Raw genomic sequence first — 13,387 nt, forward strand, 5'->3', positions numbered from 1 at the left:
TTGCCCCCGCGAACCCAACGGAGGAGCCGCCGCGCGCCCCAAGGAACGAAAGAGAGAAACAAACAAATCACACCCCAAAGTCATTCCTATTAGAGAAGTAACCAAAGAAAACAATGTAGCAATAACGAAGAGTGTTGGCTTCTGGCTTCTTTCTTCTTTGCATGAGACCAAGCATTTCATGGGGAACAATTGCGTCTTCTGACAATTTTGCCAGAGTGGACAGGAGCAGAGCATTTACTTTTCAAATAGAAAAGGGAAATCGTGTCAGTAATGTCATCTCTTTTCATCCTCTGTTGACACAGTTGCAGGCTGCCAAAAGACATGGTCTGCAGTGTGGAACTTGGGGCCAAGTTTCTTTTTCTGCCAGAGGATGAGGAGGGGAAGTATCCCAGAATCATGGAGTCGTGGCATGGTTTGGCTTGGAAGGGATCTGGAAAATCCCATGGCTGCAACCCCCCTGCTGTGGCTGGGGACCCCTTGCACTGGACCGGCTTGTCTAGAGCTCCATGCAGCCAGGCCTTGAACACTGTCAGGGACGGGACATGCCCACCTTCTCTGGGCAACCTGTTCCAGGAGAGTCTTTTTTCTGAATCCCTTACCTAAACCTAATCTCTCTCCATTTGGATCCATGCTCCCTTGTCCTGTCCTTGCCTGCCCTGGTACAAAGTCCCTGTCCAGCTTTCTTGTGTGTTGCCCTCAGGTACTGGAAGGCCACAGCTGGATCAAGGCTGGGTCTCTTTCCCAGGCTGAAGAAGCCGAGCTGTGTCAGCCTTTCCTTGCAGGAGAGGAGCTGCAGCCCCGGCACCATCTGGGTGTCCCTGCTGGGCCCCTGCTGCAGCGTGTCCACGTCCTTGCCGTCCGTGCCGGGGAGCCCGGCAGAGGCGGAGGCAGCGCTGCAGGTGCAGGGTCAGCGGCGGGGAGGAGACCCGGCCCTGGCAGCGGCTCCGGGAGCAGCGATCGGCGCTGGGCCGCCCGCACTGCAGAGAGCCGGGGCCCTTGTGCCGGCCCTTGTGCCCAGGGCGCCTTTCCCCGCCGCCCGCCCGCCCGCCCGCCCGCTCGGGGGAAATGCCCCCTGTGCCGCCCCTCAGGGCCGCCCCTCGCCGCTGCCCTGGGCGCTCCCGGCGCCGCCTGGAGGGGCCCAGGCCTCGGCCTCACCCTGCTCAGCCCGAGGCCTGGAAAAGCAGATTCAAACACCCACCCAGAAAGTGCCCCAGGATGCCAAGGTCAATCTTTTGTCACCAGCACGGCTTTGCTATCAGAGTCTGGACGGGAGTAGAAAATCACCAGGGGAAAAGAGCATGAACAAGTTCTGCCTTGGCACTACCTCTAGCTGTGGGGTACCAGTTGTTGGTTTCACTGGCTCTGGATTGAAGGCACTTGAGACAGTAATTCATGTTCAGACTCAAGTGTTTATTATTTCTTATCAGTAAAACAGCCTCATTACTGGGAGTTCAGCAGCTTTTCAGTAGAAGGCACAAAATGGCCAACAATCTCTTGTTCCAAGGTCTATTAAAACTAAACTATCCAATTAGGAACTGACACCTAGATTATTTTCCCTTTTAACCCAATAACTGATCCCAAAGAGCCTGCAATGTGGAATTTCTGCCCAATTACAAAAAGCCACCCAAACTCATGAAGAAGAAACCCAGGACAAAACACTGGGCCCTCCATTTTGCTTCCATCCACAACATACTAAAAATCCCACAACCTAAATTTCACAGTCAGAATAGACCAAAGCCCAAAAACTGGAGGTGATAAAAATGGACTAAAACCACAACCAAGGAATCTGCATGCTCCGAAAAGGCAGATCCAAGGAAGAGCCATGCTAAACAATTCTTGGAACATGAAACAAGTTTTGGGGAAAAGTTTACTATGCATGAGGGTCTATGAATATGCACCAGGCTGATGTAAGGGGAAAGGTATTTCAGGGGATCCCCGAAGGTAACAGGGTGCTCCTGGCTGAGTGCCAAGATGCACCCGGCCGTAATAACCTTTGCTCCATGGTCCTGGTCTCCCATTGTCCCTTATTAAACGTTTTCCATTTCCACAGGAGAGTGGAAATACCTTTCCCCTTACGTCAGCCTGGTGCATATTCATAGACCCTCATGCATATCCATCAACTACTTTACATATTCCAGGAATGATTTTACATGGCCCCTCCCTGGGTCTGCCTTTTTAGAGCATGTGTGTTTCTTGGCTGTGGTTTTGGCTCCTTGTCTTTATCACCTCCAGGTTTTGGGCCTTGGTGCACTCTGCCTTCAGACGGGGAGTGCTGATAGTTGGCAGATCTGTACAGGTGTCCTCATCCTGGGTGCATTGGATGTTATCCCATCCAAGCAGGCAGTTTAACACAAGTAGCTATTTCACTGAGCTTAATTAATAACAGAAATAAAAACTATAGAACAAAGTTACTTTAAAAAACAGTCCCAGCCCATATTTGATCCCAGTTCAGTTGATCTCAGTCTGTGTGGTCCTGATCCATATGGTCCCAGCCTGCGCAGCCCCAATCCAAAGGATCCAAGCCCATATTTGATCCCAGCCCATATTTGATCCCAGCCCATATCTGATCCCAGTCTGTGGGGTCCTGCACACACTCCCTGGGTCTGGAATTCCAGTTCCCAGCCAGGGAAAAATGTTCCTGCCCTTGAACTTCCTTCCTATCCCCTCAACAAATTGCAATAAAATTATAAACAAAGAAATAATAATTGAAATTAAATAAATTATAATAAAAAAAAAAAAATAAAAATCTCAACTCTTCTTTACAATACTCCAACAATGAGTCAAACCAAAGCAACAACTATTACTATAATAATACCAATGCATATAAATAAACAAATTATATATCAAGAAATACCTTTTGAAAATTTTAACTCGATGACTAATGTACTTTAGATAAAAAAATCTAAAGAAACAAACAAGCCATCTAACACCTCTTAGTTAAACAATTCATATTACAAATATACTAAACACAAAACCAAACACCACTATAATTTCTCAGACATTTCAACCAAACAATTAAACTTTAATAACATCCTTAAGTACTCTTGAAAAATTAAAATTATTTTTAAAAAATTAATTGTGTGTGGGTGGTTTTATTTCAATATTGGTTTTTGGATTGTTTGGGTTAGATGATTTAAAAAATGGGATTTTTATAGGAATTGAATCAGCTGAGAAGGTGGCACTCAGCAAACAGAACTGACTGAAAATGAACGGGACAGAAATCAGTAACTCTGAAAGTTTTATTTGCTATCAAATACATCCTACACAATCCTCATCCCATTGCTTCAAATTGGGATCCCACTTCTCCCAATCTCCTTCCAACTCCATCTCACCCTGGTGGGTGTGGAATGGATTGAGTTTGGCATGGGATTGAGTTTTTTTGAGGAGGGAACAAGGAATTTGAGGTAGGATTGAGCCTTTTGGGGTTAAGACTCAGTTATTTTCAGTGGGGTTTGAGTGGTTTTGAGGTGACAGATCCATCCCTCTTGGATTTTGGAGTAGAGAGAGAGGGAGAAGAGAAAAAAATTCAGGCCAAACCAAAGGACAAACAGCCAGGAGTGTTCCCAACATGGATCACAGGGAATGTGAGTGACCAGGGCTGTGCCCAAAGTGCCTCCTCCAGTGGGGGATGGAGCTGCAGCAGCGCACGAAGCTCTTCCCGCACTCAAGGCACTCGCAGGGCTTCCCTTACCGGTGCCTCCGTTGGTGTCGGGTCAAGTGAGAGCTCCTGGAGAAGCTCTTCCCACACTGGGGACACTCGTAGGGCCTCTCCCCTGTGTGGATGCGCTGGTGGGTGACGAGGGCGGAGTTGTACTTGAATCCCTTCCTGCAGTCAGGGCATTGGAATGGCCTCTCCTCTGTGTGAATCCGATAGTGCAGGAGGAGACTGGAGCTGGTCTGAAACCTCTTCCTGCATTTATCACACTCGTAGGGCCTCTCCCCAGTGTGGATGCGCCGGTGCTTGACGAGGGTGGAGTTGCGCTTGAATCCCTTCCCACAGTCGGGGCATTGGAAGGGCCTCTCCTCTGTGTGAATCCGATAGTGCTGGAGGAGATCAGAGCTGGTCTGAAACCTCTTCCCACACTTGGAACACTCATAGGGCCTCTCCCCAGTGTGGGTCCTCTGGTGCCTGATCAGGTTGGAGCTCTGGCTGAAGCTCTTCCCACACTCCCCACACTCGTAGGGCCGTTCCCCAGTGTGGGTCCTCTGGTGCCTGATCAGGTGGCAGTTCCTCCTGAAGCTCTTCCCACACTCCTCGCACATGTGTGGCTTCTCCCCATCATGGAGCTGCTCATGGAGCACCAGCTCCGAGCTCTGCCTCCATCTCCGGCCGCCTCCCCGGCCCAGGCTGGCTCTTTCCCCCTCCCATCCCCGCCATCTGCGTTTGCAGCCCCTCCTCGTGCAGCATCTCCGGGCCTTTTCCTCCCCGTTGGCTTCCTGCGCCATGGAGCCGCTCAAAACGGCCTCTGCCACCAGGTTCTGCCGCGGGCATTTGTCCTCCCTGCTCTCCATGCTCAGCTCCTGCTCTGGGCGAGGAAGGACAAGGACAGCATGGGATTTGCCTCCGTGCCACAGGCAAGGGCAACGAGATCCCCCCAGGCCGTCTCTGGGGACGCACTGCCCCCTCTTGGCTCTCCCCATTTCGGGATGCCGGGGCTCTTTGGGCTCCCGGGCTCCCTTCTCCCCTCATTCTCTGCTCTGGGCTGTAGCGGCTCCAAGGAGTCCCCCCTGCCCCTCTCCAGGCTCTTGAGGCTCCCACCAATGGTGGCGCTCCCCCCTCTCTGGCCTCCCCACTTTGGCCTCCTGGGGGACACAGGGCTCTGCTCCTCCAGGCTGCCTCTGCCCGCAGCCGCCACCGCCACCCCCCGATGTCCCCCCGAGGGGCCTTTTCCGCTCAACCTTGGACTTCTTCATTCTCCAAACATCCCCCCAAAAACCCAACCCAGGAACCCCCCGGGATATCCGGGCCGGGCTCCCCCTCCCCACTTACCTGCGCCATGGGGGGGGGCGATGATCCCACAGGTGGGGGCTGCGAATTCAGGCAGGGATTGAGACCGCGTGGCTCCCGCAGCTCAGCCTTGATCCGCCCTTGTCCCTCCTCTTCCTCTTCCTCCCGCTCCTCCTCTGTCCTATCTCCACCTCCCTCTCCTCCTCCCCCCTAACCCCGCCTCCTTCACTGCTCTTTCTCCTCCCGCTCCTCCTCTTCCATCCCCCCTCCTCCTCCTCCCCTGTCTTATCCCCACCTCCTGCTCCTCTTCCATCCCGCCCCTTCCATTCCTTCTCCTCCTCCTCCTCCCCCCTTACCCCGCCTCCTCCTCCCCCTCCATCCCTGCCCTTCCCTCCCTCCTCCTCCTCCCCCAGCAGCAGCCACACCCTCGGTGCCCCGTTCCCGCAGCCCTCGCAGCCCGCGGCAGCAGCGGCCATGGAGCCGGGCCAGGTCGGCATGGGCAGCGCGGGGCTCTCGGCTGCTCCCAGCCGCTGCGGGCGGGGGGAACCCGGCCCGGGCCAAAGGAGAGGCAAACTGGGCAAACTGGGGGCACATCACAAAGCTAAGGATGCAGCAGAAAATGGAGCTGAAAGAGTTAGTTTAATATTCACTCCAAACGAGGAAAAACTGGAAATTCCAAAGTTTAGGGAAGCCGAGAAAAAAGAATTAAACAAGATAGGAAATGAACAAGATAAATCAGGGAAATAGAAACTTCTACATGGAAGACAATTACTTAATAAAATGTGCTTACTAGGAAAAGATTAGAAGACGTGCATCAGAAACCCCACTGGCGTACTCAAGCTTTGTGTGATCATTTTTTAAGGAATTTTGGGTGCACTGGGATTTTTGGTGTAGCAAAGCAAGTCACTGAAAGATGCTTAATTTGCCAAAGGATAAATAAAAAGGTGATGAGAAAAACAACATTAGGAGGTCATGAGTTAGCTCGTCGACCATTTCAAAATATCCAAGCATTGGATTTGTTAGGTTCTGGATTTATTTGGAAAAAAACCCATTTAATCTAGAAAAAAGAGAATATGCCATATGTTAGACAGGAGATTTTAGGAGAATAAAAATCTTTGAAGTATCAGAAACACCCGAGGAAAAAAAACAAGAAAATAAAAAGGGGAAATGAAAGGGAGGGGAACAAGAGGAAAAGTCAGAAAGAGAGTGGGATCCTCTGCAGCTCTTGCCCCCTCCGTTGGCGGCCGAGGCGCCTGTCCCGGGTCCCGGCTCGCTGCCCGCCTCAGCTCCGCCTGCCCCGGTTTCTGTCCCAGGTGCGGGCTCACTGCCCAGGGCAGCTCCACCTGCCCCGGCGCTGGCGGTGAATTTGTGTGCCCTGGCCCCACTGCCCGGCCCGCGGCCGCTCTGCCGGCCATGCTGGGCAAGATGGGGTTGCTCTGTCCTGCCGCGTGGGCCGAGGTCACCGCGCCGACCGCACCGAGGGCGGGTCCCAGCCATCCCATCCCCGGCTGCCCTGCCCGTGCCAGCTGCGCTGGGCAGCGCCGCTGCTGCTGCCGGGGTCTCCCACCTGCCTTTTCTCTGCCGGGAGCTGCCGGATCAGCCGCCAGAAGCCATGTGGGGGCTGCCCACGCTCCGGCTCGGCCTCCACGGGAAGATCCCCCTCTGGCGATTCCGGCAGCACACCCTGCCCACACTCCGACCGAGCCTCGGCGGGATATCCTCCCCTGACCCCTCCTGCTCTGAGTTACGTCCCCTTGGTAACCACAGCTCCTGCTGTTCAGGGAAAATCCCTCTCTCTACAGGAAGCACCTTATCGAAACACGAGGAGCTCAGTTAAAAGGCAGCCCTCTCCAAATTCTTTCTCAAAACACGGGAGAAAGGCTACAGAAGGTAAAAAAGTGAAAGAGTTAGATGAAGGGATTGCTCTATTGCCGTTAAGAGAGTTTCCCATGGCAGGGATGCGCTGCCCCGCCCCGCGGGAGCCACCGGCGCCCCTGCCGGCCGTGCCCGGAACTGCACCCAAGGGGAAAGCGCCGCAGCCGAAAGGCCGGGACCGGCTCCGGGCTCTGTTTGTTGTCACTGCCGGAGCTGTTGATACACACTACTATTATTATATTATACACACTAGTAAAGAACCGTTATTCCTAATCCCATATCTTTGCCTGAGAGCCCCTTGATTTCACTATCCTAAAAATTAAGAGGGAGGGGGTTTGCATTCTCCATTCCAAGAGAGGCTTTTTCTGCCTTCCCAAGCAGACACCTGTCTTGTAAAGCAAGACAAGCACCCACAGGCACTGAGGGGGGCTGCAGGAGGGGCAGAAGAAGGCCCTGCAGCACTTGGGCACAAAGGCCCAGCAGGTGAATGCAAGAAGGGAGCAGCAAAAGGCCAAGCTGAAGGCAAAGGCCAGGGCAGAGCTCCTACAGCCCCTGAGGGATCAGCCCCAGGGCCCAAGGGGGCCCCAGCACCCAGGGCACGGCTCGGCCACAAGCACCCGGCAGAGGCATTGCCCTCCTCGGCAGGGCACAGCCCACCCAAACAGCCCCTGGCAAGGAATCGGGGCTCCAGCTGCAGGGCACAAGGACACTGCAAGCAGAGACAGCAGCACCCTCAGGACCAGCAAGTCCAGCCCGTGATGGACATGGATTGGCAGGGCTGTCACAGCTCCCATCACACCAGGGACCCTCCACACTGGAGCCCTTGAGAACATTCAGGTGGGTCTGCATTGAGAGGAGGCATTTCCTGATGGACACAGGGGCCTCTCAATCTGCTCTGAATCTTAGACCTAAAGGGGAAAATAGTAAAGGAATATTTTAATTTTTAAGGGAATGAGTGGGAAAGATGAGCAGGTATGATTTGTTCAACCACTATTAGAAGCTGTGGGGGATAGGTTTGAAATAAATGAATTTCTTTTTCTCCCTCCTGTGATTGTAATTAACTAGGAAGGAGTTTGAGAGCTAGATTTTAATACTGTAAAAAGAGATACAGAGGCTAGTTCTGTTGTACCTCTGTGTCAAAAGTCTGACAAGGCCTATGCTGAAGTGAACCCAGAAGTGTGGGCAGCCCCAGGGAAGTACAGAAAATTAGATATGGAGCCTCTACAAATTAAAGCAACCAGGACAAGCACTACCCTGTTCCAAGAGAGGGAAGGAAGGGCTCACAGCCTGGTATTGAGTCCCTGTTAAAGGCAGGGCTTTTGGAGCCAAGGATGTCTCCCTACAACACTCCTATCTTGCCAGTCAACAAACTGGATGGATGGACACAAGGAGGAAACACAGAATTTTCAAGTGTTAAAATTAAGATTAACTGAGGCGAGTGGCCTGGGCCTTCCAGACAGGGAAAAAGAATTTGAATTATAGGTGGACGTTAAACAGGGTCTTTCCAAAGGAATTCTTGTGCTAAAATGTTTAACCCAGTGGCCAGAGAGCAGCCTCATTGTCTGCAGAATTGTGCAGCCACAGCTTCCATGGGAGCAGAGGCCTGAAAACTGATGACAACAGGAGGATCTCCTAGAGTTCAAGTCTGGCATCAAGTTAAAGCTTTGACAACCAAAAGAGCCTCTAAATGGATGAGCAGGGCTCGGTGATTACAGTATGAAACTTGTTCAGTGGCACAGGAGGATTCAGAACTGAGGACAGGGCAAGGGTTTAACCCAGCCTCCTGTTTGAACAGCCTGGAGAGGGGCTGGCAAGGAACCCAGGACTGCACTCAAGGGACAGAGCTCCCGAGCCAGGCTGGGAGAGATTGATGGGACATTCCCTGGCCTGAGGGAGACAATGTGTTTGTGGATGGCTCTGCAAGGGCAGCAGGAGGGAAAAGAGCTACAAGACAGGCTGTTATTAAGGAAGGGGAATCAGACAAAGCGCAGGTCACCGCCCCATGCTCAGCTCAACCCGCGGAGCTGTGGGTGCTTGTAAGAGCCTGGCACTGAAATGCCCTGAGCAGGAAGGCTTCAAAATCTTCTGCTGACACCATGGCACCTAACAGGGGGGCAAAAGCAATTCTGACTGCTTCAGCAAGCACTGGATCACTTATTAAACTATTTCTGAAAGAAATAATTCAAAGATAATGGATTGTGGAAGCAATAGATTCAGATGGGGAACTCATTTTACAGGAAAGACCCTTCAGGGGGTTATGGCAGCTTTAGGAATACAATGGGACCTCCATAACCCCTGGCAAGCCCAGAGCTCGGGTTGGGTAGAAAGAATGAATGGGGAAATAAAGAAACACCTTTGGAAGCCGGAGATGGAAACCAAGATGCCATGGGTACAGCTTTTGCCATTGGCTTTGGCAAGAAAAAGAGCCAGACCCAAGGCAGATATTCAATTATCTCCCTTGGAATTCATGTCTGGAATTCCTTACCTGGGCAATTCTCCACCTAGTGCAGGGTGGAAATAAGGGATGTAAATGTAAGGCAGGCTGTAGCCAGGATCCTGTCTCCTGTGGAATCTCTCCCCCAGGAAGCTGGGCTGGCACAGAGCCTGCCCTGGGACTTTGCTGTTGCCAACACCCAGCCAGGCCATCGGCTCCTGCCTAAGGAGTGCAAAGCAGCACCACTGGTGGCCAAGGGGCCCACGCCAAGTGTCCCTGAGGCCAGAAACAGCCGCCAGCACAGCTGAGCACGGGGGGACCCCTCAGCCTGGCCTCAGGGGCTCTGAAGCCCCGGAGATTTGCACTTCCCGCCCGCAGCAGGACCATGGGAGCCGCCCCTGAGCCTGCCCTGAAGGCAACGCAGCAGCAGCCAGGGCTCCACAGCGGGCCAAGCCCCTGGGCCTGCCCACAGATCCTCTGCTCAAACCCTCGGGAATCCTGGCCACCCTCCCCTGGCACCTCCAGCCACTGCGGCCAAGCCTCGCTGCCGCTGCTGCAGCTCCAGCGCTGGCTGGGCCTGCACTGCCACAGCTGCTGGGGAGCACCGCGGCACAATTCCACCCTGGGGCTCACTCACACCCACACTCTGGGCTGCCTGCGACTGCACTGCTGCAAAATGTACCCATTCTGCTTCTTTTAAATCTTATTTCTCTGCTCAGAAAGGTTTCTCTACTCAAAGGTTTGCCTTTGGGAAAGAAATTTTAAAGGTTTTATTTAAGGGGTTCCCAGTCTGTTCGGATGTTAAACTCATCTCCACCACTCAATGGAGACGAGTTTAACATCGGAACAGACTGGGAATAGCCCAAAAGACACCCACAGAGATAAGGACCAGCAACAAAACATCAACGCCCCGCAGCAAACAGCAACCAACAGCTACCCCAGACACTGCCCCCGCACAGCTGGAGACACCTGGTCTGGAAAAGGCTGAGAAGGAAATCCAGGAGTGTGGGCGGAATTCACATCAGAGGGGAAGAAATCCGAGTCTAATAGGAAACCAAATACTAAAAACTTACACGACTTGGAAGCAATGAACATTAAAGCAGTGGATTTAGATTGGTTCAGACTAGGTAAATTTTAGGAAAAATCGGGTAAAACTGACATGTCATGGAATGATTTTTTCTGTACAGCCGGGCTATGTGTGGATGAAAGTATTTCTGTTGCCCATCCTGGCCAGAACCAAGCAATGCCTTGACTCTCTCACACGAAAGAGATTCTTGGAGAGTTTTTGTTTTCCCTACAGTTTCACTGATAAGATTACAACATGAGAAACATTTTTTATAATAATCCTACTTTATATTGTCAGGTAGGTTTGGGACAGAAGGGTGAGAATCAATTTTTGGTCAGGGTTTTTCCATGTTCGCCTTTATGTTGCATTTTGCAAAATTGAAGAGCTTTAACCGTGATACTTTTAACTCTTAAATAGTTAATACTTTTTTAAAAAAAGGCAGATTCCGGGGGCCACATGTGACTCACCAGATGGCAGCCCTGGAAGAGAAGCTTTGGTTCTAGTCAGCCAGGAGAGGAGCTTTAGGAATGCAAATAAACCCTGCTGGGCAAAGCCTGGCCAATGTACCTGGGTCTCTTGCCTGGGGCAGGAATTGGGCTGATTCCCCCTGCCCCTCACCCCGAGCTCTGCCTGCTTGCCCTGATGGAATTTGCACAGCTCAAGGCAGAGCCCGGGGTGAGGATATCTGACCCTGCAACAGAAACGGGTGAGGCTGCACAGGGAAACAGCAAATGGAGAATGTTGGGAAAACTTCACTATAAATAAATGGGGGGGAATCATCCCTCTGCCCACTCCAACGTGTGCTGTCACTGTCTATGTTATATAGGGTGGATTAGAGCACTGAGATGTTCTTGCTACCACAAGTTCCGGGAAATCAGTTGGGAATCCAAGTATTTGATGATTTAATTAGAGACTAATGGTCAATTGATGCAGCCCTGGCTGGAGAGAGCGGCCAAAGATGGGGAGAAGATGAACGGCCAGCAGAACAAATCCTACAACACCATGGACCAGCCCCTGGGAACCCAAACCAATTCATATCAGGAGCCACAGAACCCATTTCTCATTTCAATGGCACCATTAGATTACAAGCTGCCCTCGGAATAACCAACCAGACAGCTCCAGCTCCTGACCTTCCTGCTGAGCAATCCACTGAAATGAGGAACACAACATTTCACCATGGGATGGGATCAGATCATCTGTTAGCAGAGAAAAGAGGAGTTTGTGGAAAATCAAATGACTCAAACTGGTCTTGGCAAATAGAGACAAAGCAAAAGTGGTGAAACAGATAACAAAGGAAACAAAAAAGCAGCTCATGTACCAGTCCAAACGTGGAAAGGATGGGAATGGGACATGGTTTTGTGGTTCCCTGGCAGACCATGGGTTAAACGAATGCTGCTTCTGCTCTGATGTGCTACAGCACCAGAACCCCCTGAACCCCCATTCCACTGCACCGGGACCCCCGTGCACCCCCATATCCGAGACTGGAACCCTCCCAAACCCTCCGTTCTCAGGCACAGGGACCCCCCCCTGCACCCCCTTATCCAGCACGGGGACCCTCCTGCACCCCCTCATGCAGCACCAATGCCCCCCCGCACCCCCTTTCCCGGCCCTCCCCCTCTCAGACACCCCAGCCCCCGCTTTTCCTTGACCCCAGCATCCCCTGGGCCCCCACTCCTGCCTTCCACAGCCCCCACCCACCACCTTCCTCAACACCGGGGCCCGTGCACCCCCTTTCCTGGGCACAGGGACCCCCTGGACACCCCATTGTTATAAAATTGACTCAAAACGAGTAATTTCCAATCAAAGAATTTATTAATTATTGAAGCAGTTATACTACGTAAGCAAAGGCTCAGCGCTGGGCGACAGGGGAGTCTCCGCTCCACCTACTGCCGCACCAACTAGTTTCTGATTCAGTCCTTTTATCCTCTCCATCCTTCAGGAGTCCATGTTATCTCGGAGTTCTCTGCGCCTGCGCTGGTTGTTGCTAGGGGGTCATCCTTCTGTCTCCTGGTGGTCAGTGATAAAGGCTGCGGAGTCTTCCTCAGCCGCGTCTTCTTCACCCTATGTCCTTATTTGGTGACTTCTCTGTGGAAAATTACCAAAATCTTATGATTAACGCAATATGTGCCCTATCAAGCTTAAGCAAGCAAATGTCCTGCCTTGCAAACTGTGCCCTATCAAGCTTAAGCAAGCAAATGTCCTGCCTTGCAGACTGTTTATCTGCCCCTGCCCCTTCCCCAGCTTTTCCCTGGTCGTTATCTCTGTGAGTTATCTGCTTGTACCATTTGTCAGCGGGAAAGGTTTCCCTGCTGGGTGTTAATCTGCCCCTGCCCTTTCCCCAGCCTTTCCCTGGTCGTTATTTCTGTGAGTTATCTGTTTGTACCATTTGCTGCGTGGGACTATGTGTGGGCTCCTGCAACCCCTTCCCTGGTATCCTTGTGGCTCATATCTCATGAAGTAGTACAGAAATAGTCAGCAGACAACTCTTGTAACACACTGGTCTCTTTTTTGTGACGAACAAAATGTAATCCCTCATCTCAATCCCCCCTTTGTTTTGATACTCAATTTGGTTCGTCAAAACGCTCTAATTCCCTTTTGCTGAGCTCCAGAGATTCTTCTGGATCATCCATCTTCAAGGTTCCGTATTTTGCTCGTGTGAGCATAAGGTGAGCAGCTTCTAATCTGCCTTTTACAATGCTAATCAATTTATTAAAAATACAAGGGCTAAACGTGAGTCCCAATAGTAAGAGAAGTAGTGGACCCGCTATCGTTGATAATAAAGTTGTAAGCCAAGGAGAATAGTTAAACCAAGATTCATAGCAGCTTTGGTGTTTTTCCCTTTCTCTTTGTCTTCTTTCTAGCCCCTCCCTTAGTTTTGCCATTGAGTCCCGTATAATTCCGCTCTTGTTTACATATGTGCAGCATTCTTCTCTTAAAGCAGCACATAGTCCTCCTTGTTGCAGGAATAATAGATTTAACCCCCTTCGATTTTGTAAGGCTACCTCTGCTAGGGAATCTAAAGATTCTGTGAGGTCTTTGATGGAGGTTTCGATCCTCCTGAGGT

The 13,387-nt window shown here is 51.7% G+C and overlaps 1 protein-coding gene and 1 pseudogene across 1 annotated transcript in view; one reads left to right on the top strand and one right to left on the bottom strand.

Annotated features, from left to right (window-relative positions):
- The window catches only part of LOC139605193 (zinc finger protein 271-like), a 98,776-nt pseudogene extending 93,645 nt beyond the window's left edge, over positions 1-5,131 (bottom strand).
- Positions 1-13,387, top strand: part of LOC139605206 (zinc finger protein 551-like) — a 390,584-nt gene that overhangs the window by 44,824 nt on the left and 332,373 nt on the right.

Source organism: Agelaius tricolor, unplaced genomic scaffold (assembly GCF_023055355.1).
Source record: "Agelaius tricolor isolate 1412-34295 unplaced genomic scaffold, bAgeTri1.0.p SCAF_61, whole genome shotgun sequence".
NCBI lineage: Eukaryota > Metazoa > Chordata > Aves > Passeriformes > Icteridae > Agelaius > Agelaius tricolor.